This window comes from Arachis stenosperma, chromosome 4 (genome assembly GCF_014773155.1).
Source record: "Arachis stenosperma cultivar V10309 chromosome 4, arast.V10309.gnm1.PFL2, whole genome shotgun sequence".
In the NCBI taxonomy this organism is placed as follows: domain Eukaryota; kingdom Viridiplantae; phylum Streptophyta; class Magnoliopsida; order Fabales; family Fabaceae; genus Arachis; species Arachis stenosperma.
Window position 1 is genome coordinate 71,480,688 of NC_080380.1, and position 16,829 is coordinate 71,497,516.

Here is a 16,829-nt window from a genome sequence, read left to right on the forward strand (position 1 = left end):
GTCTTTGGGGCCATTACTAGGGATTATTTGAGTTGTGAAAAGTAGTGATCACAATTTCGTGCACCAAGTTTTTGGCCCTGAGGTCTACAGACTTATGCTATTTCCTTTTGCTGTAAGAGACAGAGCTAGGATATGGTTGGACTCACAACCTAAAGAAAGCCTGAACTCTTGGGAAAAGCTAGTCAATGCCTTCTTGGCAAAGTTCTTTCCACCTCAAAAATTGAGTAAGCTTAGAGTGGAAGTCTAAACCTTCAGACAGAAGGATGGAGAATCCCTCGATGAAGCTTGGGAAAGATACAAACAATTGATCAGAAAATATCCTTTTGACATGCTTTCTGAATGGAGCATCATAGGTATTTTCTATGATGGTCTGTCTGAACTGTCCAAGATGTCTTTGGATAGCTCTGCTGGAGGATCTCTTCATCTGAAGAAGATGCCTACAGAAGCTCAAGAACTAATTGAAATGGTTGCAAATAACCAATTCATGTATACTTCTGAAAGGAATTCTGTGAACAATGGGACAAGTCAGAAGAAAGGAGTTCTTGAGATTGATACTCTGAATGCCATACTGGTTCAGAATAAGATATTGACTCAGCAAGTCAATTTGATTTCTCAAAGTCTGTCTGGAATGCAAAATGCACCAAACAGTACTAAGGATGCTTCATCTGAAGAAGAAGCTTATGATCCTGAGAACCCTTCAATGGAAGAGGTGAATTACATGGGAGAACCCTATGGAAACACCTATAATTCTTCATGGAGAAATCATCCAAATTTCTCATGGAAGGATCAAGAGATACCTCAACAAGGTTTCAATAACAATAATGGTGGAAGAAACAGGTTTAGCAATGGCAAGCCTTTTCCATCATCTTCTCAGCAACAGACAGAGAATTCTAAGCAGAGCCACTCTGACTTAGCAACCATGGTCTCTGATCTAATCAAAACCACTCAAATTTTCATGACTGAAACAAGGTCCTCCATTAGGAATTTGGAGGCACAAGTGGGACAGCTGAGCAAGAAAATTACTGAACTCCCTCCTAGTACTCTTCCAAGCAATACAGAAGAAAATCCAAAAGGAGAGTGCAAGGCAATCAATATGGCCGAACTTGGAGAGGATGAAGAGGCAGTGAACGCCACTGAGGAAGACCTCAATGGGCGTGCACTGACCTCCAATGAGTTCCCTAATGAGGAACCATGGGAATCTGAGGCTTAAAATGAGACCATAGAGATTCCAATGAATTTACTTCTGCCATTCATGAGCTCTGATGAGTATTATTCCTCTGAAGAGGATGAGTATGTCACTGAAGAGCAAGTTGCTAAATACCTTGGAGCAATCATGAAGCTAAATGACAAGTTATTTGGAAATGAGACTTGGGAGAACAAACCTCCTTTGCTCACCAAAGAACTGGATGACTTGTCTAGGCAAAAATTACCTCAAAAGAGACAAGATCCTGGGAAGTTTTCAATACCTTGTACCATAGGCACCATGACCTTCAAGAAGGCTCTGTGTGACTTAGGGTCAAGTGTAAACCTCATGCCTCTCTCTGTAATGGAGAAGCTAGGGATCTTTGAGGTACAAGCTGCAAGAATCTCACTAGAGATGGCAGACAATTCAAAGAAACAAGCCTATGGACTTGTAGAGAATGTTCTGGTAAAAGTTGAAGACCATTACATCCCTGCTGATTTTATAGTCCTGGAAACTGGGAAGTGCATGGATGAATCCATCATCCTTGGCAGACCCTTCCTAGCCACAGCTAAGGCTGTGATTGATGTTGATAGAGGTGAACTGATCATTCAAGTGAATGAAGAATCCTTTGTGTTTAAGGCTCAAGGATATCCCTCTGTCACCATGGAGAGGAAGCATGAAGAGCTTCTCTCAAAACAGAGCCAAACAGAGCCCCCACAGTCAAACTCTAAGTTTGGTGTTGGGAGGCCACAACCAAACTCTAAGTTTGGTGTTGAACCCCCACATTCAAACTCTAAGTTTGGTGTTGGGAGGTTCCAACATTGCTCTGAGAATCTGTGAGGCTCCGTGAGAGCCCTCTGTCAAGCTACTGACATTAAAGAAGCGCTTGTTGGGAGGCAACCCAATGTTATATTTTATCTATTTTCCTTTGTTATTTTATGTTTTCTGTAGGTTGATGATCATGAGAAGTCACAAAATCAATTGAAAAAGCAAAAACAGAATAAAAATAGGAAGAAAAATAGCACACCCTGGAGGAAGATCTTGCTGGCGTTTAAACGCCAGTAAGGGTAGCAGTTGGGCGTTTAACGCCCAGTCTGGCACCATTCTGGGCGTTTAACTCCCGAAAGGGGCACCAGACTGGCGTTAAACGCCAGAAATGGACACCAGCCCGGCGTTTAACGCCAGAATTGGCACAGAATGCATTTTTGCACGCCACTTGGTGCAGGGATGCCTTTTTCTTGACACCTCAGGATCTGTGGACCCCACAGGATCCCCACCTACCCCACCACCCTCTCTCTTTCTCTTCACCACTCACATCCATCCTTCATAAAACCCCACCTACCTCACCATTCAAATTCAAACCACTTTCCCTCCCAAACCCACCCATAATGGCCGAACCCTACCCCTCTCTTCACCCCTATATAAACCCATTTTCACTCCTTCATTTTCACACACCCTAAACACTACTTCTTCCCTTTTGGCCGAACCACAAAGCCATCTCCCTCTCCTTCATTTTTTCTTCTTCTACTCTCTTCTTTCTTCTTTTGCTCGAGGACGAGCAAACCTTTTAAGTTTGGTGTGGTAAAAGCATTGCTTTTTGTTTTTCCATAACCATTTATGGCATCTAAGGCCGGAGAAACCTCTAAAAAGAGGAAAGGGAAGGCAAAAGCTTTCACCTCAGAGTCATGGGAGATGGAGAGATTCATCTCAAGGGTGTATCAAGACCACTTCTATGAAGTTGTGGCCTTGAAGAAGGTGATCCCCGAGGTCCCTTTCAAACTCAAAAAGAGTGAATATCCGGAGATCCGACATGAGATTCGAAGAAGAGGTTGGGAAGTTCTCACCAACCCCATTCAACAAGTCGGAATCTTAATGGTTCAAGAGTTCTATGCCAATGCATGGATCACCAAGAACCATGATCAAAGTGTGAACCCGGACCCAAAGAATTGGCTTACAATGGTTCGGGGGAAATACTTAGATTTTAGTCCGGAAAATGTAAGGTTGGCATTCAACTTGCCCATGATGCAAGGAGATGAACACCCTTACACTAGAAGGGTCAACTTTGATCAAAGGTTGGACCAAGTCCTCACTGACATTTGTGAAGAGGGCGCCCAATGGAAGAGAGATTCAAGAGGGAAGCCGGTTCAATTGAGAAGGCATGACCTCAAGCCCGTGGCTAGAGGATGGTTGGAGTTTATCCAACGCTCAATCATTCCCACTAGCAACCGGTCTGAAGTTACTCTAGACCGAGCCATCATGATTCATAGCATCATGATTGGAGAAGAAGTGGAAGTTCATGAGGTTATAGCCCAAGAACTCTATAAGGTGGTGGACAAATCCTCTACCTTGGCAAGGTTAGCCTTTCCTCATCTCATTTGTCACCTCTGTTATTCAGTAGGAGTTGACATAGAAGGAGACATCCTCATTGATGAGGACAAGCCCATCACTAAGAAAAGGATGGAGCAAACAAGAGATTCCACTCATCATGAAATCCCTGAGATACCTCAAGGGATGCACTTTCCTCCACAAAACTATTGGGAGCAAATCAACACCTCCCTAGGAGCATTGAGTTCCAGCATGGGACAACTAAGGGTGGAGCACCAAGAATATTCCATCCTCCTCCATGAAATTAGAGAAGATCAAAAAAATCATGAGAGAGGAGCAACAAAGACAAGGAAGAGACATTGAGGAGCTCAAGCACTCCATAAGACCTTCAAGAGGAAGAACAAGCCGCCATCACTAAGGTGGACCCGTTCTTTAATCTCCTTGTTCTTTATTTTTCTGTTTTTCGAAAATTATGCTTCATGTTTATCCATGTTTGTGCCTTATGATCATTAGTGTCTATGCCTTAAAGTTATGAATGTCCTATGAATCCATCACCTTTCTTGAATAAAAAAAAATGTTCTTAATTGAAAAAAAGAGAAGAATTGCATGAATTTCAGATTTTACAACAGATTAATTATTTTGATGTGGTGGCAATACTTTTATTTCTGAATGTATGCTTAAACAGTGCATATGTCTTTTGAATTTGTGGTTCATGAATGTTAAAGTTGTTGGCTCTTGAAAGAATGATAAAAAGGATCCAAGGCTTTGAGCATCAGTGGATAGGAGGGCCTACAGGAATAACATCCTGGCCTAAGCGGCTAAACCAAGCTGTCCCTAGCCATGTGCTTGTGGCGTGAAGGTGTCAAGTGAAAACTTGAGACTGAGCGGTTAAAGTTGTGATCCAAGGTAAAAAGAGTGTGCTTAAGAACCCTGGACACCTCTAATTGGGGACTCTAGCAAAGCTGAGTCACAACCTGAAAAGGTTCACCCAATTATGTGTCTGTGGCATGTATGTATCCAGGGGTAATACTGGAAGACAGAGTGCTTTGGGCCACGGCCAAGACTCATAAAGTAGCTGTGTTCAAGAATCATCATACTTAACTAGGAGAATCAATAACACTATCTGGATTCTGAGTTCCTAAAGAAGCCAATCATTCTGAATTTCAAAGGATAAAGTGAGATGCCAAAACTGTTCAGAGGCAAAAAGCTAAAAGCCCCGCTCATCTAATTAATACTGATCTTCATAGATGTTTTTGGAGTTCATTGCATATTCTCTTTTTTTTATCTTATTTGATTTTCAGTTGCTTGGGGACAAGCAACAATTTAAGTTTGGTGTTGTGATGAGCGGATAATTTATACGCTTTTTGGCATTGTTTTTAGTATGTTTTTAGTATGATTTAGTTAGTTTTTAGTATATTTTTATTAGTTTTTAGTTAAAATTCACTTTTCTGGACTTTACTATGAGTTTGTGTGTTTTTCTGTGATTTCAGGTATTTTCTGGCTGAAATTGAGGGACCTGAGCAAAAATCTGATTCGGAGACTGAAAAGGACTGCAGATGCTGTTGGATTCTGACCTCCCTGAACTCGAAGTGGATTTTCTGGAGCTACAAAAGCCCAATTGGCGCGCTCTCAACGGCGTTGAAAAGTAGACATCCTGGGCTTTCCAGCAATATATGATAGTTCATACTTTGCCCAAGATTTGATGGCCCAAACTGGCGTTCAAAGTCACCCTCAGAATTCCCAGCGTTAAACGCCGGAACTGGCACCAAAGTGGGAGTTAAACGCCCAAACTGGCATAAAAGCTGGCGTTTAACTCCAAGAAGAGTCTCTACACGAAAATGCTTCAATGCTCAGCCCAAGCACACACCAAGTGGGCCCGGAAATGGATTTTTATGTCATTTACTCATCTTTGTAATTCTTAAGCTACTAGTTTCCTATAAATAGGACCTTTTACTATTGTATTTTCATCTTTTGATCACTTTAGATCTCTAGATCATCTTTTGATCATGTTTTTATGATTGAACTCTCTTTGGGAGGCTGGCCTCACGGCCATGCCTAGACCTTGTTCTTATGTATTTTCAACGGTGGAGTTTCTACACACCATAGATTAAGGTGTGGAGCTCTGCTGTACCTCGAGTATTAATGCAATTACTATTGTTCTTCTATTCAATTCAGCTTGTTCTTATTCCAAGATATTCATTCGCACTCAAGAACTTGATGAATGTGATGATTATGTGACACTCATCATCATTCTCACTTATGAACGCGTGATTGATAACCACTGTCGTTCTACAAGCAACAAGGCTCTAATGTTTATCTCTTGGATTCCTGATACACGACGCATGGTTGATCGCCTGACAACCGAGCGCTCGCCTGACAACCGAGCCAGCCATTTCGTGAGATCAGAGTCTTCGTGGTATAGGCTAGAATTGATGGCGGCATTCAAGAGAATCCGGAAGGTCTAACCTTGTCTGTGGTATTCTGAGTAGGATTCAATGATTGAATGACTGTGACGTGCTTCAAACTCGCGATTGTGGGGCGTTAGTGACAGACGCAAAAGAATCACTGGATTCTATTCCGACATGATCGAGAACCGACAGCTGGATAGCCGTGCCGTGACAGGGTGCGTTGAACATTTCCACTGAGAGGATGGGAGGTAGCCACTGACAACGGTGAAACCCTTGCATAAGCTTGCAATGGAAAGGAGTAAGAAGGATTGGATGAAGACAGTAGGAAAGCAGATAGACGAAAGGGACAAAGCATCTTCATACGCTTATCTGAAGTTCTCACCAATGAAATACATAAGTATCTCTATCTTTATCTTTATGTTTTATTCATATATCATCCATAACCATTTGAGTCTGCCTGACTGAGATTTACAAGGTCACCATAGCTTGCTTCATACCAACAATCTCCGTGGGATCGACCCTTACTCGCGTAAGGTTTATTACTTGGACGACCCAGTGCACTTGCTGGTTAGTTGTGCGAAGTTGTGTTTATGCCATGGTATTGAGCACCAAGTCTTTGGGGCCATTACTAGGGATTATTTGAGTTGTGAAAAGTAGTGATCACAATTTCGTGCACCAGGTTCTCACCCCCAAATTTTCCACCCTTTTAGTGACACAGGTTTGAAGACGCAATTTGAAGCTGCGAGTGATTAGTAGGTTTTCTTTATGGTTTTAATTGCTTTCATAGGGTCCCCTCGCTGTTTTCCCTTAAGATTTTATTTCATATAGAGGGGTAGGTTTGGTATATTGTGTTTAGTTTCCTTTGGTTTCTTTTGTATAAGAATTATTATCAATAGTAATTATATGATTATTATTACTTGTAAATGTTTGAATGATGACTTTAATGAATAAAAACAAAATTTTTGGCAACTTCTTAAAACTTAAACGCATACTCGATACAAAGGCTCGATAATTAAGTAGTTAATACTAGAGAAGGTTACGTAATGTTCCTTCTAGTAGAAATACCCTGACTTAAGAAAGGTAATTTTGCTGGATGGGACATTACATTGGTGACAAAGGATTCGAGCCACTTGGATGCCTTGTCCCTGAGTGAAAAAGGGAACAACAACAACCTATAGACATCCGGGTGGACTCCATTAGACTTCATAGTGTCACAAATTCTCAAGAAGGTGGTTAGATGTTGATTGGGGTCTTCTTGAGCACTTCCTCCAAATGAGCAGTTGTTCTGAATAAGGGTGATGAGCTGGGGTTTTAGTTCAAAGTTGTTGGCAAGTATGGTGGGCTTTTGGATGCTACTTCCACAGTTTTCTGGATTTGGATTGATGTAGGATCCTACAACTCTCCTTTCTTGCCCAGCATGATTTGCAGGACCTTCTCTAGCATGGTTGTGAGCCTCTTCTTTATGATTGTTTTCCAAGTTATCTTCCATGTTGGGTTCAAAGTACTATTCCTCTTCCTCGGCACCAACAACTCCTTTCCCTCTTGCTTCCCTCCTTAATCTCCAGAGGGTTCTCTCAGGTTCTGAATCGAAGGAAGTTGAGGTTCCCCCTCTTCTCCCTGTCATACAACTAACAAAACATGCAGCAAGAGATAAAATAAAGAGGTTATTCTTGTTAGAGTGATTGTTAGTGTGAGTGATGCAAATTATCAAACAGTTAGTGGGTTAGTGAGCAGAATTGTAGATAATAATAAAGAAAGAAAGAAAAACAGAGAGGGTATAGAGGATGAGGAAGAAGTTAAACAAAGTGAAAATAAATGACTGAATAAAGTAAACAAATAAGGGAAAAATGCTCAATCTAGTGAGCTTCCAACTTAATCATTGTTGGTCAAGAAACTTTAGTTGGAAGAGTATGCTAGTTGAGCTAAACTGAGTGTAGTTTGAGAATTGCAGAAAATTAAATGGCGAAAAAGTAAATAGCAGAAAATAAAGTGTAGAATCTTAAATGGGGATTTGGGGTAATGAGCATGAAAATAAATGACAGAAAATAAAGAGAATGGGTAAGATCATAAATGGGGAATTCATTGGGCTCAGGAGATGTTGTATTCTCCGGATCAAGTTCATTTTCATCTCTTCCTCAATCAATGCATCTATTGATCTCCTTGGCAATCTTAGGTGATTAGATTCCAATTCCTTGGTAATCCAATCTCTCTAAGCTTGAACAATTGCCCAATTCCTTGATTTAATTGCTCATGGGAAGAGATGAAGTATGATCACTGATTATACCACATGTATTTCCAAATCAAAGTGTTGGGAGGATTACATGTCACTATATCCGCCCAGACCCCAATTTGGTCCAACATGAGAATGCATTTCTAGCATGATCTCATCATCCCTTTTCCAAGGCTTAGAGGAGATCCAATTATGGAGAGTTTCTTTTCCTAGACAACTAACCAATTGAATTAAGATCGAAAGCTTTCTAGCAAATCAAAAGAGAAGAGAGAAGAAGAGAATGAAAACTATAATTGATCCATCAAATTACAACAGAGCTCCGTAACCCAATGAAAGGGGTTTAGTTGTTCATGTCTCTAGAAATAAAAAATGGCAGAAAATAATACATCCAAGCTAAAAGTGCAAAAAAGTAAATATACAGAGAGTAGTTCTCCAAAGTTCCAAGCTTCTCTATAGTTCAAAACTACTCCTATATATACTACTCCTCTTGATCTTCTAGTGAGTTCTTCAAGTCTTGGATGTGGGCTTTGGATCTTGAGTTGAAGCAGTTCCACTCTTTAGTGGGCCCAGCTTGCAGAGAAGTATGAATTAGGCATGGGCGTTAGTGAAGTTAACGTTAAGTGAAATTGTGGGTTCGAGAACGTTAGTGGCAATCACAATTTTCACTAACGTTCCAACCCCATATAGCCTACTTTAACTCCAACATTAGTGGCACTAACATGACCACTAACGTTGCCTTGTAAATCTTCACTAGCATTATTGGGACTCACCTTTCCCAATAACGTTGGCTTATAACCCTTCGCAAGCGTTATTGGGACTCACCTTTTCCGTTAACGTTGCCTTATGCCCTTTATCCCTACGTTAGAGTTCACGTTAGTATAACTAACGTGGCTCTTAACCTGGCTATGCCTCAATTTCGAGAGCGTTAATGACACTTACCTTTGTCACTAACGCTCAAAGTGCCCCTACTCTCCACGTTAGGGCTCACGTTAACTAAGTTAACGTGGTAGTAATGCCATCTTCCAACGTTAGTGACAAAGGTGAGTGTCACTAACGTTGGCTCATCAATCTCAGCTCTACGTTAACTTTCACGTTAGTGGTCTTAACGTGACCACTAACGTGGGCAATGCTAGTTGATCCAACGTTAGTGACAAAGGTGAGTGTCACTAACGTTGGCATTGTTCCTCTCTTCCACGTTAGAGTTCATGTTAACTAAGTTAACGTGACTTTTAACGTGGCTCATTGCCAAATCTTGGAACGTTAGTGGTGTTCACGTTTACCACTAACGTTGGAGCTTTCTTTTGTCTCCACGTTAACTACCACATTAACTTAGTTAACGTGGCAATTAACGTGGGCTTATTATGGCTTCGCGGGCGTTATTGGTGATCATTTTTCTCCTTAACGTTGCAAGCTATTTACCATTTCACGTTAGTGGTCACGTTAACTAAATTAATGTGAGTACTAACGTGGTTCTTCCTTGCTTTCTTTGTCCTGAAATCAAGCAAATAAAGTGCATCAAAGCTCTAGCCAAAGTCATAAGATTATGCATCATCAATTTATCATTCAATTCTAGCAAAATCCTCAAGAAATCATGGGAAATTCACAATAGTTACTTGAATCAAGGTGTAAGTGTATTTTCATCCAAAACTTGCCTTATTCACTAAGAAAATGCATGAAACTACCTTAAAACAGTAAAGAAAAGGTCAGTGAAACTGGCCTAGATGCCCTGGCATCAATCTCACCGATGCCTAAGATGCAATTTGGTGCAAAGCCTTCCCAATTACCTTAATAAAGACAGCAATTAAATGGTTCGACAATCTAACCCCAAGGTCCATCGTAAACTTTGATGACTTAGCTGGAAAATTTCTTGCCAGATTCTCCATCCAGAAGGACAAAGCCAAGCATGCCCCAAGCCTATTAGGAATCAAGCAAGGAGATTGGGAAAGTCTTCGCAACTACATCGAAAGATTCAGCAAAGCATGTCTGGACATACAAAGTCTGCCATTATGGGTCTCATCAATGGCCTACGACAGGGATCTTTTAGTCACTCCATATCAAAGAAATACCCCACATCTCTGAATGACATGTAAGAACGAGCAGAAAAGTACATCAAAATGGAGGAAAACCCTCGACTAGGAGAGACCTTGAAATTCAGATTTTTCTACTCCTCTCGGGATAAGGATAAAGAATCCAAGATGAAAGAAGATCAACACGGAGAGAAGCCTAAAAAATACCACAACTACACTCCCCCTTCGGGTGTCTCTTGTGGATGTTTACCGAGAAGTATGCCATACTGAGAAGATCCTGCCACCTCGCCCACTCAAAAGCAAAAAAGGAGGCGGAAAAATTAGTATGAGAAGGGAGACTAGATTGGTACCTAGCCAGCAAGACAGATGAGCCTAGAAAAAGAATAAGGGATGAAGAGGTCGGACGAACTGAACGACCACCTCGCACCCCGGAGAGACATGTCCACATGATTCATGGTGGATTAGCGAGAGGAGGAATCTCCAAATTCGCAAAAGGCACCGTAAAGAAGTATATCACGTCGAAGGGGGAGAAGGAGCACCCGACCTCCCTACTATTACTTTCACTAAAGAGGACGCGGCTGGCTGATGAGCGGATAATTTATACGCTTTTTGACATTGTTTTTAGTATGTTTTTAGTATGTTTTAGTTAGTTTTTATTATATTTTTATTAGTTTTTAGTTAAAATTCATTTTTCTGGACTTTACTATGAGTTTGTGTGTTTTTCTGTGATTTCAGGTATTTTCTGGCTGAAATTGAGGGACCTGAGCAAAAATCTGATCCAGAGGCTGAAAAGGACTGCAGATGCTATTGGATTCTGACCTCCCTGTACTCGAAGTGAATTTTCTAGAGCTACAGAAGCCCAATTGGCGCGCTCTTAATTGCGTTGGAAGGTAGACATCCTGGGCTTTCCAGCAATGTATAATAGTCCATACTTTGCCCGAGATTTGATGCCCCAAACAGGCGTTCCAAGTCAGCTCAAGAATTCTGGCGTAAAACGCCGGAACTGGCACAAGAATGGGAGTTAAACGCCCAAACTGGCACAAAAGCTGGCGTTTAACTCCAAGAAAAGTCTCTACACATGAAAGCTTCAATGCTCAGCCCAAGCACGCACCAAGTGGGACCGGAAGTGGATTTTTATGTCATTTACTCATCTTTGTAAACCCTAAGCTACTAGTTCTCTACAAATAGGACCTTTTGCTATTGTATTTGATATCTTTAGATCACTTTAGATCTTTTGATCATCTTTGGACGTCTAGTTCTTAGATTTTGGGGGCTGGCCTCTTGGCCATGCCTAGACCTTGTTCTTATGTATTTTCAACGGTGGAGTTTCTACACACCATAGATTAAGGTGTGGAGCTCTGCTGTACCTCGAGTATTAATACAATTACTATTGTTCTTCTATTCACTTCAGCTTATTCTTATTCCAAGATATTCATTCGTATCCAAGAACATGATGAATGTGATGATTATGTGACGCTCATCTTCATTCTCACTTATGAACGCGTGCCTGACAACCACTTCCGTTCTACAAGCAAATAAGGCTTGAATGTTTATCTCTTGGATTCCTTAATCAGAATCTTTGTGGTATAAGCTAGAATTGATGGTGGTATTCAAGAGAATCCGGAAGGTCTAAACCTTGTCTGTGTTATTCTGAGTAGGATTCAAGGATTGAATGACTGTAACGAGCTTCAAACTCCTGAAGGCTGGGCGTTAGTGACAGACGCAAAAAAATCACTAGATTCTATTCCAACCTGATTGAGAACCGACAGATGATTAGCCGTGCTGTGACAGAGCGCGTTGAACATTTTCACTGAGAGGATGGGACTGTAGCCATTGACAACGGTGATGCCCAACATACAGCTTGCCATGGAAAGGAGTAAGGAGGATTGGATGAAGACAGTAGGAAAGCAGAGAGACGGAAGGGACAAAGCATCTCCATACGCTTATCTGAAATTCTCACCTATGAATTACATAAGTATCTCTATCTTTATTTTATGCTTTATTCATAAATCATCCATAACCATTTGAATCTGCTTGACTGAGATTTACAAGATGACCATAGCTTGCTTCATACCAACAATCTCCGTGGGATCGACCCTTACTCGAGTAAGGTTTATTACTTGGACGACCCAGTGCACTTGCTGGTTATTTGTGCGAAGTTGTGATAAAGAGTTGAGATTGCAATTGAGCGTACCATGTTGATGGCGCCATTGATGATCACAATTTTGTGCACCACTGGCCTCATCTCGGGACATGACGATCCCATGGTTATCACTATCATATTGGCCAACGTTAATCTCCATCGCACACTGGTGGACCAAGGAAGCTCGGCTGATATCTTGTTTAAAACCGCATTCGACAAACTCGGCCTAGAGGGAAAATAACTTAGAGCATATCCAAACAACTTATTTGGACTAGGAGACACTCCAATCCAACCATTTGGATATATCTCACTATACACAACCTTTGGAAAAGGAAACCAGTCAAGGACACTCAACAAAGACTACATCGTGGTCAATGTAAGTTCAGCCTATAATGCCCTAATAGGTCGGACAACCCTAAATCAGCTTACCGCAGTAGTCTCGACTCCATATCTATGCATGAAGTTCCCAACTACAGAAGGAATTTCTAAGATAAAAGGAGACAAGAGGATAGCACGTCGCTGTTACAACGAAAGTCTGAACCTTAGAGGCAAAGGATAAGAAATCCACACCATCGAACTCGGGGGAACTCCAGGACAGGAAGAATTTCGTCCACAACCTGAGGGCGAGATAGAAAAAGTCCAAATCGGAGATGTCCCAGATAAAACAATAAATATTAGCACAATCCTAAAAGAAGATGTAATGGAGTCTCTCATACAGTTCTTAAAAGATAATGTCGACCTCTTCGCGTGGAAGGCCGCAGACATGCTGGGCATAGACCCCAAACTAATGTGCCACAGGCTGGCAGTATATCCAGGATCCTGACCGGTATAGTAGAGGCGTAGGAAACTCAGACCAGAAAGGTCCCAAGCCGTGGAAGAACAGGTGCAAGCTCTACTGGAGACAGGATACATAAGAGAAGTCAAATACCTGCTGTGGTTAGCCAATGTTGTCTTAGTGAAAAAATCAAACGGGAAGTGGCGGATGTGTACCGACTACACCGATCTCAACAAAGCTTGCCCAAAAGATCCTTATCCACTCCCAAGTATCGACACTCTAGTGGATGCCTCATTCGGATACAAGTACCTCTCGTTCATGGACGCTTATTCAGGATGCAATCAAATCCCAATGTATCCACCCGATCAAAAAAAGACCTCATTCCTAACCCCAAAGGCAAATTATTGCTATGTCGTCATGCCATTTGGACTTAAAAATGCAGGAGCTGCCTACCAAAGGTTAATGAACAAAGTCTTCGCAGATCACATTGGAAAATTAATGGAGGTGTACGTAGATGACATGTTGGTAAAAACACAGAGTGAGGAAACGTTATTATCCGACCTCACCAAGGTGTTCGATACCATAAGAAGGCATGGTATGCAACTTAACCCGGCAAAATGTACCTTTGCAGTAGAAGCTGGCAAATTCTTGGGCTTTATGCTCACACAAAGAGGAATCGAGGCAAACCCAGACAAATGTCAGGCCATACTCGACATGAAAAGCCCGACGTGTGTCAAAGAAGTGCAACAACTCAATGGGCGACTGGCAGCCTTGTCCAGATTTTAGCCGGATCAGCCATAAGATCTATCCCATTCTACGCCACACTAAGGAAGGGAAAGAAGTTTGAATGGATACCAGAGTGCAAGCAAGCCTTCCAGGATTTTAAAAGATTCCTGGGACAACCACCCATTCTTACCTGACCGCGGGAAGGAGAAGCACTCATATTATATCTTGCAGTAGGAAGTCGAGCAGTAGCCTCAGCACTAGTCAGAGAGGGCAAAAGTGGACAACAACCTATACTTCATTAGTAAAGTTCGCATACCCTCTCATATTAACCTCTCGGTGACTTCGCCTATACTTCCAGGCTCACACCATCTTAGTTCGGACCAACCAGCCCATGAAAGGCATTCTGCAGGAGACAGATTTAGCGGCAAGAATCCTATAGTTGGCAGTCGAGTTGTTTGAATTCGATCTTCAATATGAAGCTCAAACAGCCATCAAATCACAGTATCTGGCCGACTTCATTGCAGAGTACAATGACACCCCGGAAATCCCCACAAATTGGAATCTCTATGTGGATGGCTCTTCAAATAAAACCGGAAGAGGAGCATGTATGATAATGGAAAATAATCAGGGAAACCAAATCGAACTCTCCCTAAAGTTCGAGTTCCCCGCTTCTGATAATCAAGCTGAGTATGAGGCGCTATTGGCTGGTTTAAAGCTGGCTAAAGAGGTCAGAGCCCAAAAATTGGTTCTCTTCAGTAATTCACAGGTCGTCACCTCACAAATAGCAGGGACCTACCAAGCCAAAGATACTGCCATGAAAAAGTACCTGGACAAAACCAGGGAACAACTCGGGCACTTCCAAGAACATGAGATCCGACATATACCTCGGGAACAAAATGCTCGAGCTGACGCACTCTCAAAATTAGCCAGAACCAAACCACGGGGCAATAATAGGAGCTTCATCCAGGAAATATTGCAGAACCCGTCAATCTTAGAAAAAGAAAAAATCCTAGCCATATTCGGTCAGGATCAAGGATGGATGACTCCCATAATCAGCTACCTCAAATCAGAGATACTCCCTGCAGATAAGAAGGAGGCAAAGAGATTGAATCGGGAGGCACAATATTACACTATCAAAAAAAAACATTCTATACAAAAGAGGGATTTTGACACCTCTGCTAAAATGTGTACCGACCTCTAACACAAAAGAGGTCTTGGAAGAGATACACAGTGGCACATGTGGCAACCATCTCGGAGCACGAGCTCTTGCCAAGAAAGTACTCCGGGCCGGATTCTTTTGGCCGACTTTGCAAAAATAGGCCACCGAGTTCGTTAAGACATGTCCACCATGCCAGAAACATGCTAATTTCCACATCGCCCCATGGTGCACGAAATTGCAATCACACTTTCGCAACTCCGCACAACTAACCAGCAAGTGCACTGGGTCATCCAAGTAATAAAACCTTACGCGAGTAAGGGTCGATCCCACGGAGATTGTCGGCTTAAAACAAGCTATGGTCATCCTGTAAATCTTAGTCAGGCGGATTCAAATAACTATGAGGTTTTGATAATTAAAAGATAAATAAAACATAAAATAAAATAAAGATACTTATGTAATTCATTGGTAGGAATTTCAGATAAGCGTTTGGAGATGCTTTGTTGCTTCTGAACCTCTGTTTTCTATTGTCTTCATCTAATCATGCGTGCTCCCATCCATGGCAAGCTGTATGTTGGTGGATCACCGTTGTCAATTGCTATCATCCGTCCTCTCAGTGAAAATGGTCCAGGTATGGTTTTCACACGGCTAATCATTTGTCGGTTGTCACTTGTGTCGAAATAGGATCTCTCTATCCTTTTGCACACTATCACTGCGCCCAACATTCGCGAGTTTGAAGCTCATCACAGTCACCCCATCCTAGATCCTACTCGGAATACCACAGACAAGGTTTAGACTTTCCGGATCTCAGGAATGCTGCCAATTGGTTCTAGCCTATACCACGAAGGTTTTAATCCACTACAAGAAAAACACCCATTCAAGTACATTTGAAAAGTGTAGCCAAAAGTGAAAAAAAAAATAATGCCTTAGGCTACGGCTATGCTTTTTGGGGTGATTCCTATTCGGCCGTTGCCTATTCTCAAAGGCTACGCTTTTTAGCACCAAGGGCTACGCTTTTGGCGTTTGGGAATAGGCTACGCTTTTCAAGTGATGCTGTCCAGGACCAAAGGTTACGCTTTTCAGCTTCCATTTTTTACTAGAATAGGCTACGCTTTTCAATGCTACTGCATCACTTGTAAAACGTAGCCGCATTGTATATTATAGCTACTCTATATAAGTGTAGCCCTAGGTCCTTTTTTTTTTTTATATATATATATATATATATATATATATATATATATATATATATATATATAATACTCTAATAATTTTTTATACAACATAATATTTAATAATATTATTACATATATAATTTTATATTTTTAATTAAATGAGTTAAATATTATAAAATAAAATTAAACACATAATTATACTAAATAATTTTTTAAATAATAAAAATCATCTTTACACAATTCAAAGACATAATCTTAAGAAGAGATAATTTAAGTCACATGAAACTTGTATCACATATCAATTAAAATGCAAAGTTTGTACTCTATATCCGAAAAGAACTTAACAAACAAAAAATCATTAATCTTCTAATCTCGGCATAATGACTAAAAAATATTCTAAAGCACCTTCAAATTCTTCTTAAACACATCTTTTTCATGCTGATCTTCATCACCATCAAGAAAACTCTTGGCCTTAACAATTGTATCAGCGTTCATTCCCTTGTTCATTCCCAGCAAGAACTAATTTCCAAGCAGTTACTGCCCTGCTTATAGCTGCAGATTATCATAAATCAAAAAGAGAAGCATGTAAGGATTTTGCATACTGATTCACCACCATACGCAATCAATACAAGATTATGTTGAAGGAAATGACCGGGTTACTTATAAATATTCTTTTGACCATTC

The 16,829-nt window shown here is 41.1% G+C and overlaps 1 non-coding gene across 1 annotated transcript; it reads right to left on the reverse strand.

Moving 5' to 3' along the window:
* Positions 1-226: 226 nt before the first annotated feature.
* LOC130977392 (small nucleolar RNA R71) lies at positions 227-334 on the reverse strand. The gene has a single exon (XR_009085084.1). It is a non-coding gene; the product is annotated as a small nucleolar RNA R71 (small nucleolar RNA).
* Positions 335-16,829: the final 16,495 nt, after the last annotated feature.